This window comes from Rhipicephalus sanguineus, chromosome 3 (assembly GCF_013339695.2).
Source record: "Rhipicephalus sanguineus isolate Rsan-2018 chromosome 3, BIME_Rsan_1.4, whole genome shotgun sequence".
Classification (NCBI taxonomy): Eukaryota; Metazoa; Arthropoda; class Arachnida; order Ixodida; family Ixodidae; genus Rhipicephalus; species Rhipicephalus sanguineus.
The window spans coordinates 221,173,330-221,194,588 of record NC_051178.1 but is presented as its reverse complement, the minus strand read 5'-3'; the positions used below and the strand labels follow the sequence as shown (position 1 = coordinate 221,194,588).

Here is a 21,259-nt window from a genome sequence, read left to right as displayed (position 1 = left end):
TATGTTGGCTTGGCTTGACTAAAATGTGATAAAGCGACCTATAACTATTGTAAAATAATTTAATATGCTAGAAAGCAGTAGTCGCGGCACCGCAGGCTTTGCAAATGTAACATTGCCTTTTCATACTTAGGGCATAACTTGTCACCACTGCTGGCGTATAATCGCCATCGCTCTCACCTCTCACTGTTTGCAGCATGTGATATTAAGACTGCATAATCGCTGCAGATCGAAAAACTCTGATTACAAATGTTTTACGGCGTTCTCCACGTTACCACTCCGTGATTAGAAGCTCTGACCGGTAAGCTTCCCATTGCAGTCAAGAAAACGGGTACCACAAAAGTTGGTTGTCGGTCCCTTTAACAAAAGGTCGACAGAACGTTGCCTAACTACTGATGGTTTAAGTTTTACCGTCCTAAAATTCTTTGTTATGGCTGTTAATGCTTTTTCTGAGAACAAACTGTCCGTCATAATTACAAAATACCCTTCCTTATCTGATATTACTGGCCTGAGTTTCTTCACAATAATGAACCAAAGGCCGGATAGTATCAGGACACTTGAGGTGCATATTAGATCCCTTGATACTAGGAACACAGTCTGAAATGCAGTGGGAGCGCTCTTCTTCAGGAACTAGTCTAGTGATTATACGCGGCAAGCTAAAAATGTCTATTGGTTTCAGGTTCGGCTTAAAACAGTATTTGGGACCTAAGGCTAAGGTTTTGCAGTGACGCTCTTCTAAGGCAGCTCCTTCAAGGACTAGCAAGTTATTTTGCGATGAAACAGTAGAAAAATCTTCCTCCGAAATGGTTGAAGTTGTCGAAGTTTAACCCTCGATATGAATTCCGCATGCTGGTTAGCTACCCTCATCCAGTCGCCGTATAGCTGTTTCTGGCGGCGATCGTCACGCGGGGTACAGCAACGGACCTTGAGGCAATCCTGGTAAAATCTGACTTGACGCGAAGATTCCGCGGTCAATATGGCATATGTCGATATGGTAAGGCGTGTGAGCACAAAATGAGTGATAGCTTTAACGCACAGCTTACGCGTCTTTTAGATGTAGGTTATCCCCGTGATGCAGTGGCCACTGTCGCTGAGCGTTTAAAGAAGTCCATTATGTTAAGTCCGAGCATGGTTGGAGAAAGCCATAGGAAGAAACGTGTCGTAGCTATACCGTACATTCATTGCGTACCTCACAGGCTAAAGAAAGTAGGAAGTAGATACCGCGTTAAGTTGTTTTCACGGCTGCCAATAAACTAGGTAAGATATGTGCCGCTGTGCAGAGGAAGAATGAGCGAGTAATAGACAAGAAGCGAACCGATATTTGTTTCGTAAAGCACACTAACAAATTCACTGATTGCCGTAAAAGTGTGGCGTATAAGGTTTCTTTCAGCTGCGGCCGCTTCTTCGTAGGACAGACGGGCCGCTGCATTAACCAGATATTAGTAGAACATAAAAGATCACTAACCGGAGGCTCACCTTCTAATCTATCGTTACATTGTCTAGAGTGTAAATGCACGGCAAAATTCAATGAATGCGCAGTTTTGTACCGACATAGGAATGAAGCAACGCGTCTGATGATTGAGGCATGGCATATCGAGAATAGTGGTAGCGCATGCGTGAGCCAACCATCGATTAACATGCACAAAGATGACATAAAATGCCTTACAGTTATCTTTTACGTAGGCCCCCACGCGTGCTGGATTGATAGGTTCACCTATTGCACGGGCATACGCATATAAGTTTTCGTGCCTTCTTTCTTTTCCGCCGTTGTGCATCTATTCAGTTGTTAGTCGGCATTTGTCGTGTCCTGACTTCTGTCTCGTGTCCGTGTTTGCACGCCCTGTCTTTTTAGAATGAATCCTGCCCCTAGTGCGTACTTCGACCACTTAGTGCATACTTTTGTAGCGTTAGCTACACTGGCCTAGTCGAGCCAGTTTCGCGTGGATCCTCGAAAGCCGTGCTGCGCATGCGCGAGGATCAGTGATGTCACGCACCGGAGCCGGCAGCTCCCGCGCGTTCCCCCTCTGGCGCGCGCGACTCGCCGCCGCCGGTCTGCGCTTTCCAGAGGAGTGACGTCGTAGCCTTGGAAGACGTATTAGCGCCGGCGCGCGCGCGCAGCTATTGGCCTTCGCTGTGTAGTCGCCATCTGACACTGTGCTGGAGCCGCTGGATAGCTCCTCTGACTGGCGTTTGCCAGTGTGGTATAGCCATGGAGAAGGAGCGCGCAAATTCTGCTCAACGGCGCAGAAGAGCGGAGAAGCTTAACTCATCGGATCCCGAAGTAGTTGCCTGGCAAAATATACATGTGCCAGCAGCAGTAAGCATGATAATCAAGCTAATCCTAGACATGCAGGAAAGCTAACAATAATTAACTGAACCTTTGCTAACGCTACGTTATCCTGGCATAGCCGAGCTAAGCCACTGCACCATTTTTTTATTGTATGTTGTTAGTCGAGAAGTTCAGATTGCGCATACTGCAATGTAATTGACAACGTACAATGTGGTCGCATAGCCGCAGCAAGCGGAGCTTTGGTGTCTGCCTTCTCTGCCTCCGTCTTGTGTGGACACCCTCGTTGTCGTGCGGCACTTGACATTGATGCCGCTCCAAAACTCGCCGATGAGTAAGAGTGTGGTTGGCGCTTGTCGACCACACAGAATCCATCACAAGCGCGTGAAGAGCCCGGTGGCGTGAGAAAACGTTTGTGCGGGTGACATGTTTTTCGAAGTATCAGTGCACTGACTACGTGTGTGTAACAGAATGCGCGCACTAGGATGTGTGCCTTATGTAATTGGTAGCATACATTAATCCGTGATCAATTATACGCGAGAAACTTTTTCGAAGGTGCAATGCACCCACTACGTCAGCTTAAGGGAATACGCGCAGTAATGTCTGTGCCTTTTGTAATGGGTGGCTGGCTTTAAACCACCAAGTCGTTATGATATTCGCATGGTGTGAAGCCCGATGACAACGTACGCTGTACCACGCAATATTACTGCGATATTACATCTCGTACTGTGACGCCTGTATACAGGACGCGTATGTTTGCGAAGCACGAAAGTTACTTTCAGTGCAGTACCAAGCAGAGGCGCGGCTGTAGCTTTTTTGGAGAAAAGGGGATGCTTCATGCCATGGGGTACACATGGTTTAATTAGTAAGCAGCCAGAAACTATAGATCATGTTTTTTTACACTGTTGGGAAGGGGTTTATTTTGGGAATGTTCTACAAAGAACTATTAGGAAAGAATTGACACTCAACACGTATGGCATCCGGTACTTGAATGTGAACTGCGAGGATGGGTCACCATTTGACGCAATAATGCTCATGGGCCTGCACTCATTGTGGCGATCGAGAATGGCAGGCTACCATTTTGATAAGAATGCGCGGCCTGTACGAGCCTACTTGACAGAAAACATTCATTGGTTTCTCGAGATACAAAAAGCTGCACCCGAATCACCCGACTGGCTCTCAAGATTAGAGCCGCTGGTGACTTTGGGAGAATTAACCTGATGATACCAGCAACATGCTGGTTGATAACCATTACCACATGTACAGCGCATATTGAGTGATTCTACAACCCGTGTTTTTGTATTCTGTCTGTACCAAAGCAAGGCAACAAAGAAAAAAAGAGGTGTGGCTGTGTGGTAGAACACCTGCTTGCCACACAGACGGCCTGGGTTCGATTCTCACTCGGACCCAACATTTTTATTATTTACTTTAATTGCAGCTTTCTCGATTTTTCGGTCACGGACAAGATGATGATTTTTCGCTCACAACCGCCGACACCGACACCGGAAATTCTGCGAAGCAAGCTCTTTAACGCTATGGCGTTAAAACTGCATGTGGTTGCAGTTTTCGACTTTCAGCGGCACTACAATCATCATCGCGTCCGCCAGCCAGTGTTGTGGCCGTGCTCACACCAATGGAAGAAGACCGAACGCAGATCGAAAAATGTGTTGTAAAAATTTCTACTCACTTTCTGTAGAAACCGTGCAAGGTTGGACAACTCAGACGGTACGCTTTCTATTGCGATACAAAAAAGAAAAGCGACGAAGGATGGTAGACAGTCCCTTTAAGGCAGAACAGGAAAGCGACGGAGATGAGTGAAAAGCCGATGGAGGGTCGGTGACGGGAGAAAGAACAAAACACAGGGCCTAAATGTGCGATCTCGAGAGTCCAGCTGTCCCGTACGCAAGATGTTTAGATCGCATGCTTCAGCTCTCCTTCCTAATTCGCTTTCACGTCAATAGATTGTTTCCTTCCGTGTGGTCGGCGTCCTTTATTCGATGATTCCAGACGGGTGTCCGCCCCGATTTCACGCGCCTTTTCTGGCTGCACAGTGGCTTTAACGTTGACGGGCTCATCCTGGCCTTTCATACCCAACCTGGCCCTCACTTCCGTGATTAGAGGTGTTGCATCTTTCTTCACCTTCTCGCGATGTATCGTCAGGTATTGCCAAATATAGCAAATTTCTTGAGACAGGCGGCAGAGTCCTTCAATACTTTTACTGGTCATGAAGCTTCCGCAAAAGTTTGATATAGGGACAAGAGCAGCGGCTAGGGGCGCCCTCGCCCGTGCGGGGGCATCGGTGCGGAGCCGGCGCTGCAGTTCTACGGCACGCATCGGAACCGGAAAACGTGATTGAATGTACCCGTGAACGTTGATTATATCTTCAGAGCAATATTACCTTCCCGCACATTCGGGGAAGCTCTAATACAGTGCAATTTAGCGTCGAATGAGGCCTTGGGAGCACGAAAATCGTCTTTTTTTATTTATTTATTTATACAAGTACCTCACGGGTTCCACGGGGGAACATTTAGTGAGGGGGGGGGGATACATTTTGTTTTGTTTTACAAAGAGCGATCAATGCAAATGCAAAGTGAGGAAGAAAAAAAAGAAGTAAACAATATGCTTGTATACACGAAAAGTCTTGGCTGCGCAAATTGAAACAACCAAACGAGACGGCAAACAATAACATTATACAATTCGAACCATCATACATAAGTATATAATACAACTGATGTCATATTTTTCAATGAAAGCCACAAAGTAATGGGGATAAAGCGTTACGCAATGTTAAAGGCCATTTATCCGGATTAAGAATCAGAAACTAGCCGCAGTACATAGATAAGACATACACTTCTAGGGCTCAAGAGGCAGTTTTTCAAGCAGCCTCCTAAAGATCTCGGTCTCTTTGACGTTAGCTATATTCTCAGGAAGATTGTTCCAGAGTACAATGGCACGTGGTAACGCAGATAAATTAAAGGCGTTAGTGTGACCGTATAGACGCTGAAAACTGAGGTTATGCTGCAAACGACGGGAACATCGATGAGGTTTGAGAAGTGGCAAAGAAGAACGATGCTTGCTGTTGATGATTCTGTGCAACAGACAGAGAAGTGAAATGTTTCTGCGGGAGGCGAGGGAGGAAAGAGAGAGCGACTGCTTGATTTTTGTTACGCTGGAATGCCTGTTGTAGTTACTGACTATAAAGCGAGCAGCGCGGTTTTGAACCGATTCCAGGCTTCGGGATAGATATGCTTGTTCAGGTGACCATATAGAAGACGCGTATTCGAGTTTAGGACGCACAAGTGTTTGATAAGCGAGCTTGCGCGTGCAAGGAGGGGCATCGCGAAGATTGTGTTTTAGGCAACCAAGCGTACGAGACGCGTCAGCTGTAATCTTGTTGATATGACTGGACCAGGAAAGGTTCGATGTCAGATGGATGCCTAGATACTTATAAGATGACGTTGGTCTTAGAGGGCTACCATCAAGGAAATACTGAAATGTTGAGAGTGATCGCTTTCGAGTGAAGGTCATTTGATTACACTTATCTACGTTTAATGTCATTAGCCAATCTGAGCACCATGTGGTTACACGATCAAGATCTTGCTGTAAAGCTATATGATCAGATGGTGAAGTGATTTTGCGGTAGATTATGCAGTAGTCCGCAAAAAGGCGAATGGATGACGTAATTTCAGAGGGATGATCATTTATAAAAATTAAAAATAACAAAGGCCCGATTACACTCCCCTGTGGGACGCCAGATGTCACCTCCGAGAGAGAGGAAGACATGTTATTAATTACAGTACACTGTTTGCGAAAACACAGGAAGTTTCTAAACCGAGAGACTGTATGGGAATCTAAGTTTAAAGATGACACTTTAGCTATTAATCGACAATGCGCTACACGATCAAATGCCTTAGAAAAGTCGATGAATATGCTGTCTGTTGGTAAATTTTCATCCATATTGTTAAATATCTCATGCGTGAATTCAATAAGCTGTGTGTCGCAGGAAAGTCTCTTGCGGAAGCCGTGCTGATTTTTAAAAAAAGTACTGGTTTTGCTCAAAGTGTGATGCAACATGTGAAGAAATAATGTGCTCAAGTAGCTTACATGGTATGCTCATTAGGGATATGGGACGATAATTACTGGGCAGGCATTTGTCCCCAGATTTGAAGACCGGGATGACCTTTGCAATTTTCCAATCACATGGAACCTCGCCAGTTTGTAATGATTGCGGAAAGATATAACCGAGAATTGTGCTAGACGGGACGACAGTCTGCTTTAAAATTTTTGAGTTTATGCCGTCGACACCCGAGCATGTTGATGTCTTGAGATTTGTTATTAAGGATGAGATACCTGCAGGTTTAACATCTACAGGATCCATAAAACGATACTCAAATGTAGGTGGCATAGGCATATTAGTGTAGTTTTCTTTCGTAAAGACTGAAGTGAAGTAATTATTGAACACGACTGGACAAATTTCAGGAGCGACCGCAACACCAGCACTATTTAAAATCATAATGCGGGTGTTAGAGCACGTGGGAGCGATTAATTTCCAGAATTTCTTGGGGTCGTTTTTTAAAAGTGACTGGAGGTCATGCGAAAAGAACTTGTGTTTCGCTTGACGCACTGCATGACAGTAAACCTTTTGAGAAACACGATGCTTAGCCCACGCCATCGAAGATTGCAATAACTTTCTCTTTCTGAAAAGACGCTTCTTTTTATTTCGAAGGGTGTGAAGTGTACGAGTATACCAAGGTTTAGATATGTCTACGCGAATAGTCAAACGAGGAATATATTGATGCACCAGGCTCAACAATTTTTCTTTATGAAGGCACCAATTTTCATTGACTGAGCGGTTGAAGAAAGAGGTCATAAATGAGCGAGAGAAGTCTTCTAAACTCTGATTTATGGATTGATAATCACCTCTTTTATAATCAAGTATGGGCCTTGGAGAAACATGACGCTTGGATGTAGGTAAACTAATAGATAACTGAATGAAGCGGTGATCACTGAGACCATCTAGATATAAGGTCGACGTAACCTTTTCAGGAGCTGATGATAGAAGCAGGTCAAAGATGTTGTGATGGCGCGTGGGTTGATCAATTAATTGAACAAAAGAGAAATCAAGAGTTAGAGCAAGAAATTCTCTGGAACTGCGTGAGTGGGAAGTTAGATTGGACCAGTCAATTTCAGGGTAGTTGAAATCCCCCAAGAGGAAGACGTCAGCTTTAGGAAATTTCGAGCGCAGATTCGTCAAATTGTCGTGCAAATCAGTGATAAAGCTGTCTGAGCTATCAGGCGGCCTGTAGCAGACCCCGAAGACTGTTTTAGATGCATGTGATGAGGAGCACACCCAAATAATTTCCAACCGTGACGGAATATCAATCACAAAAGACGTGATATGACTTTTTATGGCAATAAGTACGCCCCCACCAGCTCTACCTATCCTATCTTTCCTGTAAATGTGGAAATCAGGTGAATCAAGCAAAACTTCACTATCTGTGATATTAGGGTAAAGACAAGTTTCAGTAAGCAGCAAGATATCACAGTTGCAGTTTTCAAGATATGAGCACAACTCAGTACACTTTGGAATAATACTACGTATGTTGGTGTATGATAAAGCGAAGTTTTTGTACTGAATGGGATCAGCATGCGACAGGAAATTCTTTGCAAGTGTGCGCGCAGCCGTATTTCGTGCGAGCTATCGCGAAGCATGTGTTATTTTGTCATTGTTAGCGTCATACACGTAAGTAACGTTATCGATACGCAGTTTATCAACTGAAAGCTTGAAAGGTACGTTTTTACCTTTTCCAAATTCCAATGGCTTTTTTCTGGCAAGCCGTGTTTGAGGAGAAAAATCCTCACGGATGGCAAAATGCGTGCCTTTCAGTTTGTGGCCCATTTCTAAGATGCTGTGCTTGTCTTTAAGGAAAGCGCACTTTATGATGATCGGTCTACACTTATCAGCGTTGTATCTGCCAAGCCTGTGGGCTCTTTCAATTTGCGAAGATTGAAGTGTTATACCCAGGTTCTGCGAACATAATTGAATAACCTTCTGTTCGGATGAGGACCAGGATTCAGACGGTTCGTCGGGTAGGCCAAAGAAAAGCAGGTTAGAACGCCGTGACCTATTCTCTGCATCTTCGCATCGTAATTCAATCTCCTTAATTTTTTCGCGTATGTTGTCACCAGAAATTTGAGACAAGGAAGTAATTGAACTGTCGTGGCTTTGCTTTAAAGCCATGACGTCAACTTCCACTGCATGCATTCGGGAGGATATCTGCTTTAGTTCGACATCAACAGACATCTGCCAAAGTTTAAGGGCGCGCAGATCATTCAGTATTTCTTCTTGCCTTGAATCTATCCTCTGGACAGTGGCCAGGACGGTAGCTAGAACTTCGTTTGTGTTAGGACGGGGATTAGATTCAACGTCTCCGGCTAGCAATAAAAGCAGGCTACAAGTATACATGCGAAACCAATTCTTACAGCATTCAAACATAATGAACAGTTCGCTGGGGCACGACGCCATAAGAAAGCAACGATTGCTGCTGCGAGGACAGCAAGAGCAGTCTACATAACTAACCTGTAAGAGCAGACAGGGTAAATGCTCCATTCTGTAACCGGTGTCGTGCCCCAAGCAAGCCTCTTCAGGAAAATGCTTATATGCAGTGCCTCCCACGAAGATAGTGGCGTTGATAGTGGCAGTCGATGACCATGGTTGCTGGCGTAGGAACGGATGATTAGCCACTCTTGGCGGTAGCGTCGAATTAACTGGCATTTCCAAAGTGCACGAGGTGTCGCCGCAAAGAAAGGCCGCATCAGGCAGCACGTCGGGAGTATAGAGCAGCAGGAAAGCCTGTAAGAGCAGACAGGGTAAACGCTCCATTCTGTAACCGGTGTCGTGCCCCAAGCAAGCCTCTCCAGGAAAATGCTTATGTGCAGTGCCTCCCACGAAGATAGTGGCGTTGATAGTGGCAGTCGATGACCATGGTTGCTGGCGTAGGAACGGATGATTAGCCACTCTTGGCGGTAGCGTCGAATTAACTGGCATTTACACGGTGCACGAGGTGTCGCCGCAAAGAAAGGCCGCATCAGGCAGCACGTCGGGAGTATAGAGTAGCAGGAAAGCCTGTAAGAGCAGACAGGGTAAACGCTCTATTCTGTAACCGGTGTCGTGCCCCAAGCAAGCCTCTCCAGGTAAATGCTTATGTGCAGTGCCTCCCACGAAGATAGTGGCGTTGATAGTGGCAGTCGATGACCATGGTTGCTGGCGTAGGAACGGATGATTAGCCACTCTTGGCGGTAGCGTCGAATTAACTGGCATTTCCACGGTGCACGAGGTGTCGCCGCAAAGAAAGGCCGCATCAGGCAGCACGTCGGGAGTATAGAGCAGCAGGAAAGCCTGTAAGAGCAGCCAGGGTAAACGCTCCATTCTGTAACCGGTGTCATGCCCCAAGCAAGCCTCTCCAGGAAAATGCTTATATGCAGTGCCTCCCACGAAGATAGTGGCGTTGATAGTGGCAGTCGATGACCATGGTTGCTGGCGCAGGAACGGATGATTAGCCACTCTTGGCGGTAGCGTCGAATTAACTGGCATTTCCACGGTGCACGAGGTGTCGCCGCAAAGAAAGGCCGCATCAGGCAGCACGTCGGGAGTATAGAGCAGCAGGAAAGCCTGTAAGAGCAGACAGGGTAAACGCTCTATTCTGTAACCGGTGTCGTGCCCCCGGTTACAAACCTCGGCGACAAACGCATGCTGCCTCCGCTGTGCGATATACTACCGCTACAAAAACATGTTTCTTCCGTTTTCTTAACGCATCTAGTGGAAATCTGCGGATGATTCAGAGTCCTTCAAGGGCTCTGGCGGATCTTAATGTGTCGCGGAAGTACAGTGGCTGCAACTCTTGAACGCGCATATAAAACCTTTCAGTCTATACAGCTGGTGTTTGTCATGATACGAAGATATATATCTTAAAGTAGCCTCGTATTTATCGAACCAACAGTCACTTTGAATGAATCAGTGCTTTGAATTAGTAATTGAGGAGCGCCAAGAAATACTTGATATGGGCTTTTCCCTGGTTTGTATTTTCTTTTGCGTTGGTTTATCACTACGGCACCGTGCCGCGTTTAAAGTTCGGTCGCTCATGCCATACTGTGTAGTCTTCGCAGTGCTCATTTGCTGTTGTTAAGGCGGATGCGTTATATGCCTCATCAAGCGCGAAAATTGACCGTCGGCGCCGGCGGCGCCCCGCGTCGGGACGTCAACACGAGTAATGCAAAGAACCATCATCACGAGATGACGTCACCATATGACGTAACAGATCGCCAAAATTTGTGATGTCTTCATGACGTCACGTAACGTGGCGTCACACGATGAAGTCATCACATGACATCGTTGCTTTGCATTGCTTCCGTGATCGTTGGGCCCATCACGGAGGCAGTGCAAAAACAGGCGAGGTGCAGAGACCTTGCAATGCCTCCTATCCTGGAGGCAGTGCAAGATCACCTTAGGTGCAGACAGCTTTCGGAGGAGGGCGGGGGAGGATCAATACGTCGACTGAAGAAAAAGAAGTTGTCCTTAACCGTTCGATTAGTCTAAGGCGAATGCTTAAGTGACCCTGTGAGTTTATTCCGCTCTTCAGTTGCGACTTGCACTAAATTATTTTTTCTTTGTTTCCGGCATTCGTAAGCGTCGCGGTCTTCATCAGGTGTTATTAGGTCTACTGTTAGCGTGTCAGAACCAGGCTTGTTTTGCACGACGGTTAGAAATTTTTTATTGCTTCAACAAATTCAAACCTTATGATACCGGCACTCGGAACCAAATATTTTAATTTAGGTCAGATGTTTGCTCTGATACATATGCACAGCACATACCTTATGTGTATCTTTTACGTTTTTGTTGTGTAGGCGCGCGAGCTCTAGACGTTTTTACGCTAGACAAATGCGCTAGGAGGTCGTCGAAAATCCTCGGCACAGCCTCCGCAAAAGTTTCGGAAGATCGCGCTGAGACGTCACAACACCACCTCCGAGTAGCCATTGGTACACGCGAACAATGTCACTCTCATCGAAGTGCTTTTCGCAGACACGCACGTGCGGGGAGTGAAATGTGAAACCACCGGTTTCTCGTCGTGGTATGGCGTACTTGCACATTTCCCGCCGTTCGCTGTCTCTTGGCAGCCAGAGCACGAGACCTTTTCGTCATTTCCCTTGTATCCTGATCGAATCCAGGGTATGGAGCAAGTACGCGGCATCCTTTCCGACCCTCAGGCACAACCAAGGAGGTTGAAAAAAAACTTCTGCAGTGGAGGCGGCGCGCCGCCGCTCAAGCCGACGACCGCCATATTGCTCCAGGCAGAAAACGTGTGGGTCGTCGCTTGAGCCCGCGCGGAAGTTCCGCAGATGGCGAATTTCTCTGCTCCTTTGGTGACAAGCGAGTGTTGTGGATGTCTCACTTGTTGGACTGCGATCCACTCGATAACCACATTTACAATTTGTCGAAGATTGCCAAGCTCTGCATAAAAAACGCCGGGCCTGCACACAGCACAGTCACAGCGAAAGCTGGAAGAGCGGCCTTTCTAGAGCCCGTTCTAAACTCTCTTGGGGAAACTAATACAAGTACACTTGCAAGGTACCCACTACGCCGCAAATCATAATTTTTGTGAAGTAGGGAAGCAATCACTATGCCATTATTCGTCTTTCTGCGGATAAGCGAGGTACCCGCTACACATCTGTAAGGCTTTATGTGAACTTTGTTGATGCTGCGTTTGGTTGCTGGATTAAGAATTATGGCTGAGGCTTTTGTAATGGACTTGAAGCAATTAACGATCCGGTCACTCGTTGCGCAATTAGCATTATGTGGCGCCTGGTCGTTATTTTACTCTTCTGACACGCTATATTACCCATTTAACGCAATTCCTTGCCCGACATGACGCCCGTAAGGATGTTTTCGCAAAGGAGTTCCAGTCACTAGCGTGGCTCTGTGGTAGAATACTCGGCTGCCATGGAGAGGACCCGGATTCAAATCCCATATGAGCCTGTTTATTTATTTCATGTTTTCTTATTTCGCGCGATAGTAGTTACGGACACCAGCGGCGGCAGCGGACAACCACCACACAGCCGTTGTGATCTGATAACAGCTTTCGCTGTAAAATCAGGCTTCACCACATTTCAAAAGAAATCAACCGGAAGAAAATTCGGCAGATCCCACGCGTTGTGGCAATCTGTTTCATGCGAAGCAGTCAGCGAGTACTTCTATGCTGTTTTTTATGGCTTTGAGCCAAGCGTTACGAGGTGGATCAACGTGTTTTTGCAAGCGTAGTAGCTGTGTCCACATCGTGGGCTTACCACGCACGTCGATAACACTGGCGTTTAAAGGGTAACTTTGTGGTGCAACGTAACGCCAGCCCTCACGTTAGAGTACATACGTCAGTATTATCGAAACTAAGTGCACATTATGGTGCAACCATCTGGATATCATACGTAACTTTCGTTAATGTATTCCTCTGGGTCGAGCATTGCTTCAATATGCCTTGCTGAAACATAGGAATACAAAGGTAAAGTTTATTACACTGCTATAAAAGCGGAGCCAACACTGGAACCGCAGACGTTAATCTGATATGACGCCTGTATCATAGGAGTAAATACGTACTGTGCATAGCTTTCTTGCAAAATTAGATAGTCAGCACCACAACCACACTTGACGTTGCACCGAAATTACGCCTGCATAGGCTGTTTTTCCAAACCAGTCTATATACCCGACGTGCCTCTGTGGTAGAATACTTCATTGCCATGCAGAATGCTTGGGTTCGGTTCCTGCTGTGATCCTAATATTTATTCTTTCCATTCGTCGGGTCAACGCTGCCGATGTCGGTTTTTCCTAACGCTCTCGCATTTAAATTACTAATGTCTGTTTTCACCGTTCCTGGGTAGATATAAACTGTCAATCACATGTGGCGCATAACCGTACACTGCGGCCAGTGGTAAACGGCTATGTGCCACACGTGTCTGGAGGAAAGGGTTTGATGACATACGCGACAGAATTTTCCCGTTATTCATGTCATGGTACGACAGCCATATTCGTCAAGTCCTCTTACCCTCCCATCCTCCCATGACGATTTTGGTCTACACCAAGTTGAGGAGGCGATCATGAGAGCACCCCGGCGTAGGTGGCTAGGTAGATAGATTCGTAGATAAAAACGCTGAATGTGCCAAAGGTTCGTTAAGAAATGCCTCGCATTTAAAACTCCCAGAGCGGAGTAAGAACGCGGCTGACAATTAAGGACTGTTATTTAAAAAAGTCACAGTTTCGCCGCAAGGGCGAAGCAATGAATGCGATAGCAAGAAATTAATGCCATACGAAGTGAGGCTCGCCAATGGATACTCAGTTTGAACAGCGTTCCTGTTGCAAAGGCGGCCGAAGCAGCGAAGGAAACTAGCGTGCTTCAACTGTCGAGCTGTGACACTTGATAGTTCGCGCGCATCTTCTGTTTGTTCGTTTAGCGGCGTCCCTTCAGCTCGAGTGACTTTCGTACACTCGGTAACATGAGCGCGGACATCACGGTGAAAGCGTGAAACATTCCTCTTCCCCTCACCGCGAGAAAACCGCGCGAGCAGACAACGGAAGGGCAATGTTCTCGCTGCGCAAATATAAGAAGCGAGCGAGCTCGACGACGACTTTTAAATGCGCCCGTCGCGCTGCTAGCGCCATCTCGCTGATAATGAAGAAGCGCTTATTATCGCCTGCCGTCTCTGAGTCCGTGCAGCGGTAAAGGGTATGTATATAACGCTCGCCGTTAGCTACGTGAAGGATCTGCGTTTCGTGGCGTCGTGGATAGCGCCACTCGCTGCGGAGCAAGAGGTCCCTGGTTCGATTCCGCGCTTCGGAAGCATTTTTCTGAATTATTTTTTTTGGGGCTTTTATATATATATATACATACTTATACATATACGGTGCATGACGGCGGCGACGGCGACGGCGACGGCAAAATTCAGCCGAGACTGTCCATATAATTGCTATCGCAATAAAAAAAAATGTAGACGAGCGTAAACAAGAGGTGCAGCAATCTAGTCAATTAATCTGCCTTCGTATCTCTTCTTTTGCTGTGTTTACTTTTTAAGGGTGCGTCATTCATATGGTTAGTTTCGTGATTGTCTGCATAATGCGTAAACAAAAGCTGCAGCAAACTGGTCAACTAGTTTGCTTTTGTATCTTTGCGTTTGCTGTGTTTAGTTTTTAAGGGCGCGTGTTTCATGCGGTTAGTGTCGTGGCTGTGTGTAATGTTGCATTTTGCAGTTATTTTGGATTTGTTGCTTTATCGATTCACGTATAAACCACATTGTATATTCTTCTTTTTTCTTTTGAAATTGTATAAAAGCCGGGGATGAATAAAATTTTATGTACCACTTATTAACTCCACCATGTGCTTCATTTCGGGAATGCTGGAAGCGAATACTACGTGTTATCAGGCACGTTTCAGCCAATGTATTATGGTGTAAAAAACTGCCTCCTTCAATCTTGCAGGACCACAAAAAAATTTGGCCAAATAAGTGACACTAACTATCCAATTCTCACGCTGAAACGCCCCCGCGGAAGCTCACAATTACGCTGTCCGCGCTCAAGCTGCGCTGCCTCTTGCCTGGAGCAAGATGGCTGCCAACCGGTTTCCCAGGCTTCACCCGCTCGCGTGGGCGCGTATAGGGGACCTCCACTCCAGAAGTTTTTTTAAACCTCCTTGGGCACAACACACTGGGCACAATACAGGACATAAGGTGAAAACTGCGCGCTGACTCGCCAAGATATTTTGCAGCGACACCGACAGCCGCCTTCGCTGTCGCCTGCGCAATGCCAACAGACTGGACGGAGCGCCGTGGCCGCCGCTTGCAGCGCACAAAGCTCCCCCATAGAGTTACGGGGAAGTTTCGTGACCAGTAAAGGTATTGAAGGAATCTGCAGGCTGTAATGACCGTTCTTTCATTCGATTATGATGCGAAGGGTCCGCCGGGCCAAAGAGCATTTGCTCGGTAAAACCTCTGGACGTCGAACATGAAAGTAGCAAGAGAAACTCAAGTACGGCATTGCCAAGTGCTCTTACCTGTACCGGTATTTCCTTGCTTGTGGCGTTTGCGATGCGAACAGTTTGGCGAACAACACACGTGTAATGTTCAGGAACAGTATGAAGTTCACCTGCGAAAGACGTCAGAAAATAAGTGGTTGCGTATTTTATAAGCGTGATTCTTGCCGCTGCATACGCGTAATGTCCATGGCTTCAAATTACGAGCCAGTATGTAAACTCTGTAATATTTCCCACCACCACCTTTATTGAAAATCTAAAGTGGTGCCTGAATGGCACGTCGTATTTATATATAGTCCGCGTGATACTTGCTCGCTTGCTGCTCTGCAAATGGCGCCACCTGCCGGCAGCTAATGCAAGTGTACAAGAGGACAAAAATGTCGACAGAAACGTTCGACCTTATTTGCCTCTATTAGATTGACGGCGAACTTGAGCAGACTGCAGCTCGAACTAGGCTGATCATGCGAGACGGCAGAGAGCAAGTTTATTACATCGCTTCGGGCGCTCCGAAAAGAGAACGGACGAGCTATGTTCGCGGGAGAAGCGGCACGCGGTAGTGTCACCGTATATGTTACCCTAGTCGCGAATAGGTCTGGCTAGCAACCACAGGTTGCTCCGTTTTTGCAGGCGACATGCCTACCGTGTCGCCGATTGACATTGGTGGCATGTCGAAGACCGGCGATAAACAATGACTGTCGATGACCAGTGTTAATTTAGTTCACTGCACCGGCGGCGTCGAGCAATACAAAAATTTGACCGAGCGTCAGCTTTTCCGCAATGTGCCAGCGGCGCTTGCAAGCCAGACGCGCAGCTCTGCTACCTAAAGGTAGGATATACAGCAACTCTAGCACGCTGGAATGCGCCGCGCCGCCAAGCATAGGCGTACGCAGAGTTGTGCATTAGGGGGGAGAGCTTGGTAGTGGATGCAAAGATGAAAATCTACGTGCTTCTCACAACGGCTTCGTGGGGTCAAAGGGCACGTAAACAAACTCGCGGTCAAAATTTGCACTGGAGAGATTGCTGCGCGTTTGTGCGACCTAAACATGCTGCCGCAAGAATTTTGCGAATAAGTGATGTAATAAGGAAGTTAGGGGATAAACAACCCGCTTTGGCTGGCTTCGGTTTCTCGCTCGGCCTTCCCACCCTTCTGGGCAGCGGAGAGGGATAAGCATAGCCCTTTGTCGTGACCACGTCGGCAACGTAGCACGACGTCAGTGACTGCGTAATCGGCGCAACGACCGAGCAAAGCTTGCTCTGCGTGTCGCTCGCATCAAAGAGGCGCGGTGAGGCACTGGCGAGGTAGGCTTTAGTTCTTGCGATTCCGCTTGTTCCGGTAGGCTCTGCCAAAACGGCAGCGCAGAACATTAGAGTTGTACATCAACTGTAAGGATGATGCCGACTGCGTGGCCAAAACTGCATCACCTGGGCGCTTATTCGGCACTACACTAAAAAGCCACCAAAACATCGCCCAATGTTAGCAGTGAAAGCATGTTTTACGTTGGCTGCCCTGTGCTACTGAGCTACCCGGAAATTCCCTAGTCAATTTGACAAGAGGCAGGTGAAACGTAGGAGTTGCAGGCACGCGACAGCGTGTCTTTTTATTGCGACAGCAATTATATGACACTCTCGTCTGGTTTATATATATATATATATATATATATATATATATATATATATATATATATATATATATATATATATATATATTGTAATCAGCTGAGGCCGCGACTCGCCGTCTCCGTTGCAGCGGTAGGCCGATAACTTAACGATGGTTTCTTGGCCCGCGCTCGCTACAACTTGCATCGTCACGCGCGCCAACTGGTTGGCAACGGCCCAAGAAACCATCGCCCACTTATCGGCCTACCGCTGGAGCCGGCGAGTCCCGGCCGCAGCTGATTTCGTTGGGTCAAACCACGGCCTAAAGCAGCATTTTCACGGCGCGCGAATGCGCTAGTCACGTGGTTCTTTTTGTATTTCGCGGGCTCTCTTTGCACCTTGGAAAAAATGGCGTACGTGAGACTTTCTTTATCGCAAATAATGCACTTGGGGCTTCTGAAGACTCTCTCGAACTTTGCAAGTCGCATTTCTTGCCTAAAGTCAATATTTAGCAATTTAGTTAACTAATCCTAATTAACAAATTAGTTAATTACCAAACAAAAATTATCTGTAGTGGCCAAGATGGCTGTCAGCAATTTGCAAATGATTTCACTCGCCTGCCTCTAAGATTGTATTTTTAACCCTTGGGTAAAGACGGCTGGGACACCCGGTATATATATATATATATATATATATATATATATATATATATATATATATATATATATATATATATATATACCATGACAACAAAGGGTTTCTAGGTCCGGTGAAATATTCACAGAAACAGCAAACAGACACGTGTGCGAAGCAATTTTTTATTTGCGTTTCTCTCGGGGTCCGAGCTTCATCAGAAGGAAATATGTAGCAACAGTGCAGTGAATATACATGCCCATATCAAGCGGAGTGAAGATATGCTAACACAACATGATGTACAAACGTGTCGTGATAGAAGAAAATGCTGCATGAGCAGCTAAAGACAATGGTTGATACATCTGATAGGCTGGCGACACTGAAAAATATGCACATATGGAAATGTACAAGTAAGTAAGAAAAAAGAAAAACAAAGCCGATAAGGAGATAAGGGGAAAGCAATAATAAGCACAAAGAACACGGAATATTCACAGCTCAACCATCAATGAAGCGTTTGTAATAGAATGATTTAAGTGTCCGGTTTAACAAACATTTGTTTTCTAGGTGGCCCATAAAAATGTTTGCGTATTTTGTACCAATGCGTGTACCCATAGACGTTCCACTAATTTGATTGTAGTGTGTCCCATCAAATTCAAAATTGTTGAGATCTAAAACAAGCTTGAGTAATGTCGCTAATGTGCTGCTGTCAACAGGTTTCTCGGCCGACATTTCTTCGTAGGATTCGACGACAGCCCCAATGCCGTCAGTGTGCGGAATGTTAGTATACAGGGACGCTACATCAAGTATAACCAGTAGAGAGCTTTTTGGAATAGTGATGTCAAGTACGATTTAACTATCATAAATCCCACGCTAACACGTTGCCGAACCTGCCCACTTCAAAACATGTGCATCTCCTCGGTCAATCTTTTAATAACCTTAATGTGACGTTACTTGAGTCTCGATTTCTCTCAAATTATGACCGGGAAGCCCGGGAATCGTTTGTGAATCACAAATTCGACACCATCGCGTCTGGTTTAAACGAATGCGCTGGCAAATTGAGTTGTTTGTCTCTTTAAACCATCTAACCATCTAGAAAAGTGGAGTGTACTTGCACGACAGATCGAGCTGCGAATATTTCGTGTTTTTTTGTGTTTATTATTGCTTTTAACTTATCTCCTTATCAGCTTTGTTTTTCTTTTTGCTAACTTACTTGTACATTTCCATATGTGTATATTTTTCAGTGTCGCCACTTTCTTTCAGCATTTTCTTCTATCACGACACGTTTGTACATCATTTTGTGTTAAGATATCTTTACTCTGCTTGATACGAGCATGTATATTAACCGCACTGTTGCTACATATTTCATTCTGATGGTGCCTGGACCCCGAGCGAAACGTAAATTGATATCGCTGTGTATATATATATATATATATATATATATATATATATATATATATATATATATATATATATATATATATATATGAGGAGTTCCTCAGGGCAGTGTGCTAGGGCCATTATTGTTTTTAATTTATGTTAATGATATAATAGATGTTATCCCTGCAAATGTGTCCATTCGGTTATATGCGGATGATAGTGTTATATATAAGGAAATAGTGTCACATGATGATCATGAAGAGTTGCAGAGATGTAGCAATTTCTGAGTGGTGCTTGAATTGGGGAATGCAGCTAAATGCGGAGAAAACCGTACTTTTGCGCGTAACAAGAAAAAAGTCTCCCAGTGAATTTCATTATCAGCTTGAAAACAGAACTGTAGCCGAAGTCGAAATATATAAGTATCTTGGCGTTACTCTTACCAATAAACTAACATGGAAAACACATATTTCAGATATCTGCTCAACCGCCTTAAAGAAGCTCTGGTTCGTAAAGAGGAAGCTTAAACACGCGCCTATAAGAACTAAAATGTTAGCTTATAATGCAATCGTAAGATCAAAATTAGAATATGCTGCTGAAATCTGGGACCCACATACTAAAAATGACATTTTGAAACTTGAGCGAGTCCAGAGAAAAGCTGTGAGGTTTATATACGGAAAATATGCCAGGAAAGACTCCCCATCCTCATTAATGTCACAAAACAGTATACAGACACTACAAACACGCAGAAAAATTAATCGTCTGGTACTACTACACAATACACTTGCTGCGAAAAATAATATGGTTTTGCCCTCTTCGGTATGTAGGCCTACTACGAGAAAAACAAGACACACTCACGAACATTTGCTTGCGCCGATTTTCGCGCGAAGAAACGCCCACAAGTACGGTTTCTTTCCTCGAACGGTGAGCGAGTGGAATTCTCTTCCTATTCATGTATTTCAATCGAACGATTTCATGGCTGCCTTGACAAACCATTTTTCTTGTGAATGTTAGTGATGTCGAGGTGAGATTGCTGTTTCTTTTTACGCACTATGTACATTTCATATGGCATTGTTTACGCATGTTGTATTTTCGTTTCTTTTTTGCTTGTTTGTTTTTTCTCTTTCTGTAATGCCCCTCCTGCTTGGGCCAAAGTATTGGCCTGCAGTATTTCTAAATAAAAAAAAAATAATATATATATATATATATATATAAATATATATATATATATATATATATATATATATATATATATATATATTGTAATGAGAAACAGCGGCAACAGAGCTTGGGCACGCGCGCTCGGCCAGCGCGAGAAAAAGAAAAAAAAATCGTCCGCATCTTCCCACGGGGGGAACTCGGGTAAATGCGTCGCAGTGTGGTGGGGGTATCGCGTGAATGTTGCGTAATTGGGTATGGTTTGGGAATGCTTAATTGTTACACGATGCGCACACCAAGTACGACTTGAACGGCTCCAGCGTGCATGAAGTTCCGGGTCCGCAGCTCGCTTCAAACGCTTGCGTTCAGCGTCGTATGCTCGTCTCTTCGCAGCCTTGTCTTCTGCATTGCTTGCTGTTGTTGACGCCGACGACGGTGAGGGTGGCGTAACGTTGCCTTCAACGAGTGGTGGGACGCTGATTGAAGGTACCGTTGCTTCCATCGCATCTACTCGAGTCAAGCAAAGCGTCAAGTCAAGCGAAAGCCAAGTAAAGACGCCCTTCACTGAATTCCGAACGCGCGCTCCGCCGCTTATATACACACCGCCCGCGTTCGAGGGAGAGGAGGGAGGGAGAGGAGAGGCTTGCTGCCGGCACATGTCGCGTGGTTTGTTCACGTACAAACGTGAAGGAACGACGAGGAACGTCGAGGGTCCAAAATCCAAGCAAGCGCAAGCTCGGGTCGCGTAGCTACCACTAACGCTGTGGCTTGCTTTCTAGGCTGCTTTGTCGTCATCTGTATTGTTCACTACACGAAGTACAGAATAGAACAGCTGGCCCAGGAAATGGCATTGTCTCTTTTCTCTTCGTTGCAATGGCGCAGTATACGACCATCAAACCGTAAGCTTACACGATTCCTCGTTCATGGAACCCGCCAACGTGCAGCCGCAGTAAGCGCGACTTGAGAACGGCGTCCAGGCCTCCTCGGCACCTGCTCACCTGCCGCCGCTGCAACCACCGTTCGGGGAAGGCGGCTATATGCTTCCTCGGTGGCTCCACACCAATTCACCGACGCCGTGACGCCAGTTCACGTCAAGGGACGCTATCCACGCGTCCTTAGCCATGGATCCCACCGCCATGAGCACCGG

At 45.9% G+C, this 21,259-nt stretch overlaps 1 protein-coding gene across 3 annotated transcripts in view; it reads right to left on the bottom strand.

The window, feature by feature from the left end:
• LOC119388319 (vasoactive intestinal polypeptide receptor) overlaps positions 1 to 21,259 on the bottom strand; it is a 374,164-nt gene that overhangs the window by 75,350 nt on the left and 277,555 nt on the right. For all 3 annotated transcript variants that reach the window (XM_037656025.2, XM_037656026.2, XM_037656023.2), the window contains exon 3: positions 15,373 to 15,464. The gene's annotated coding sequence lies outside the window, so the exon portion shown is untranslated. The remainder of the gene's footprint in view (positions 1 to 15,372; positions 15,465 to 21,259) is intronic.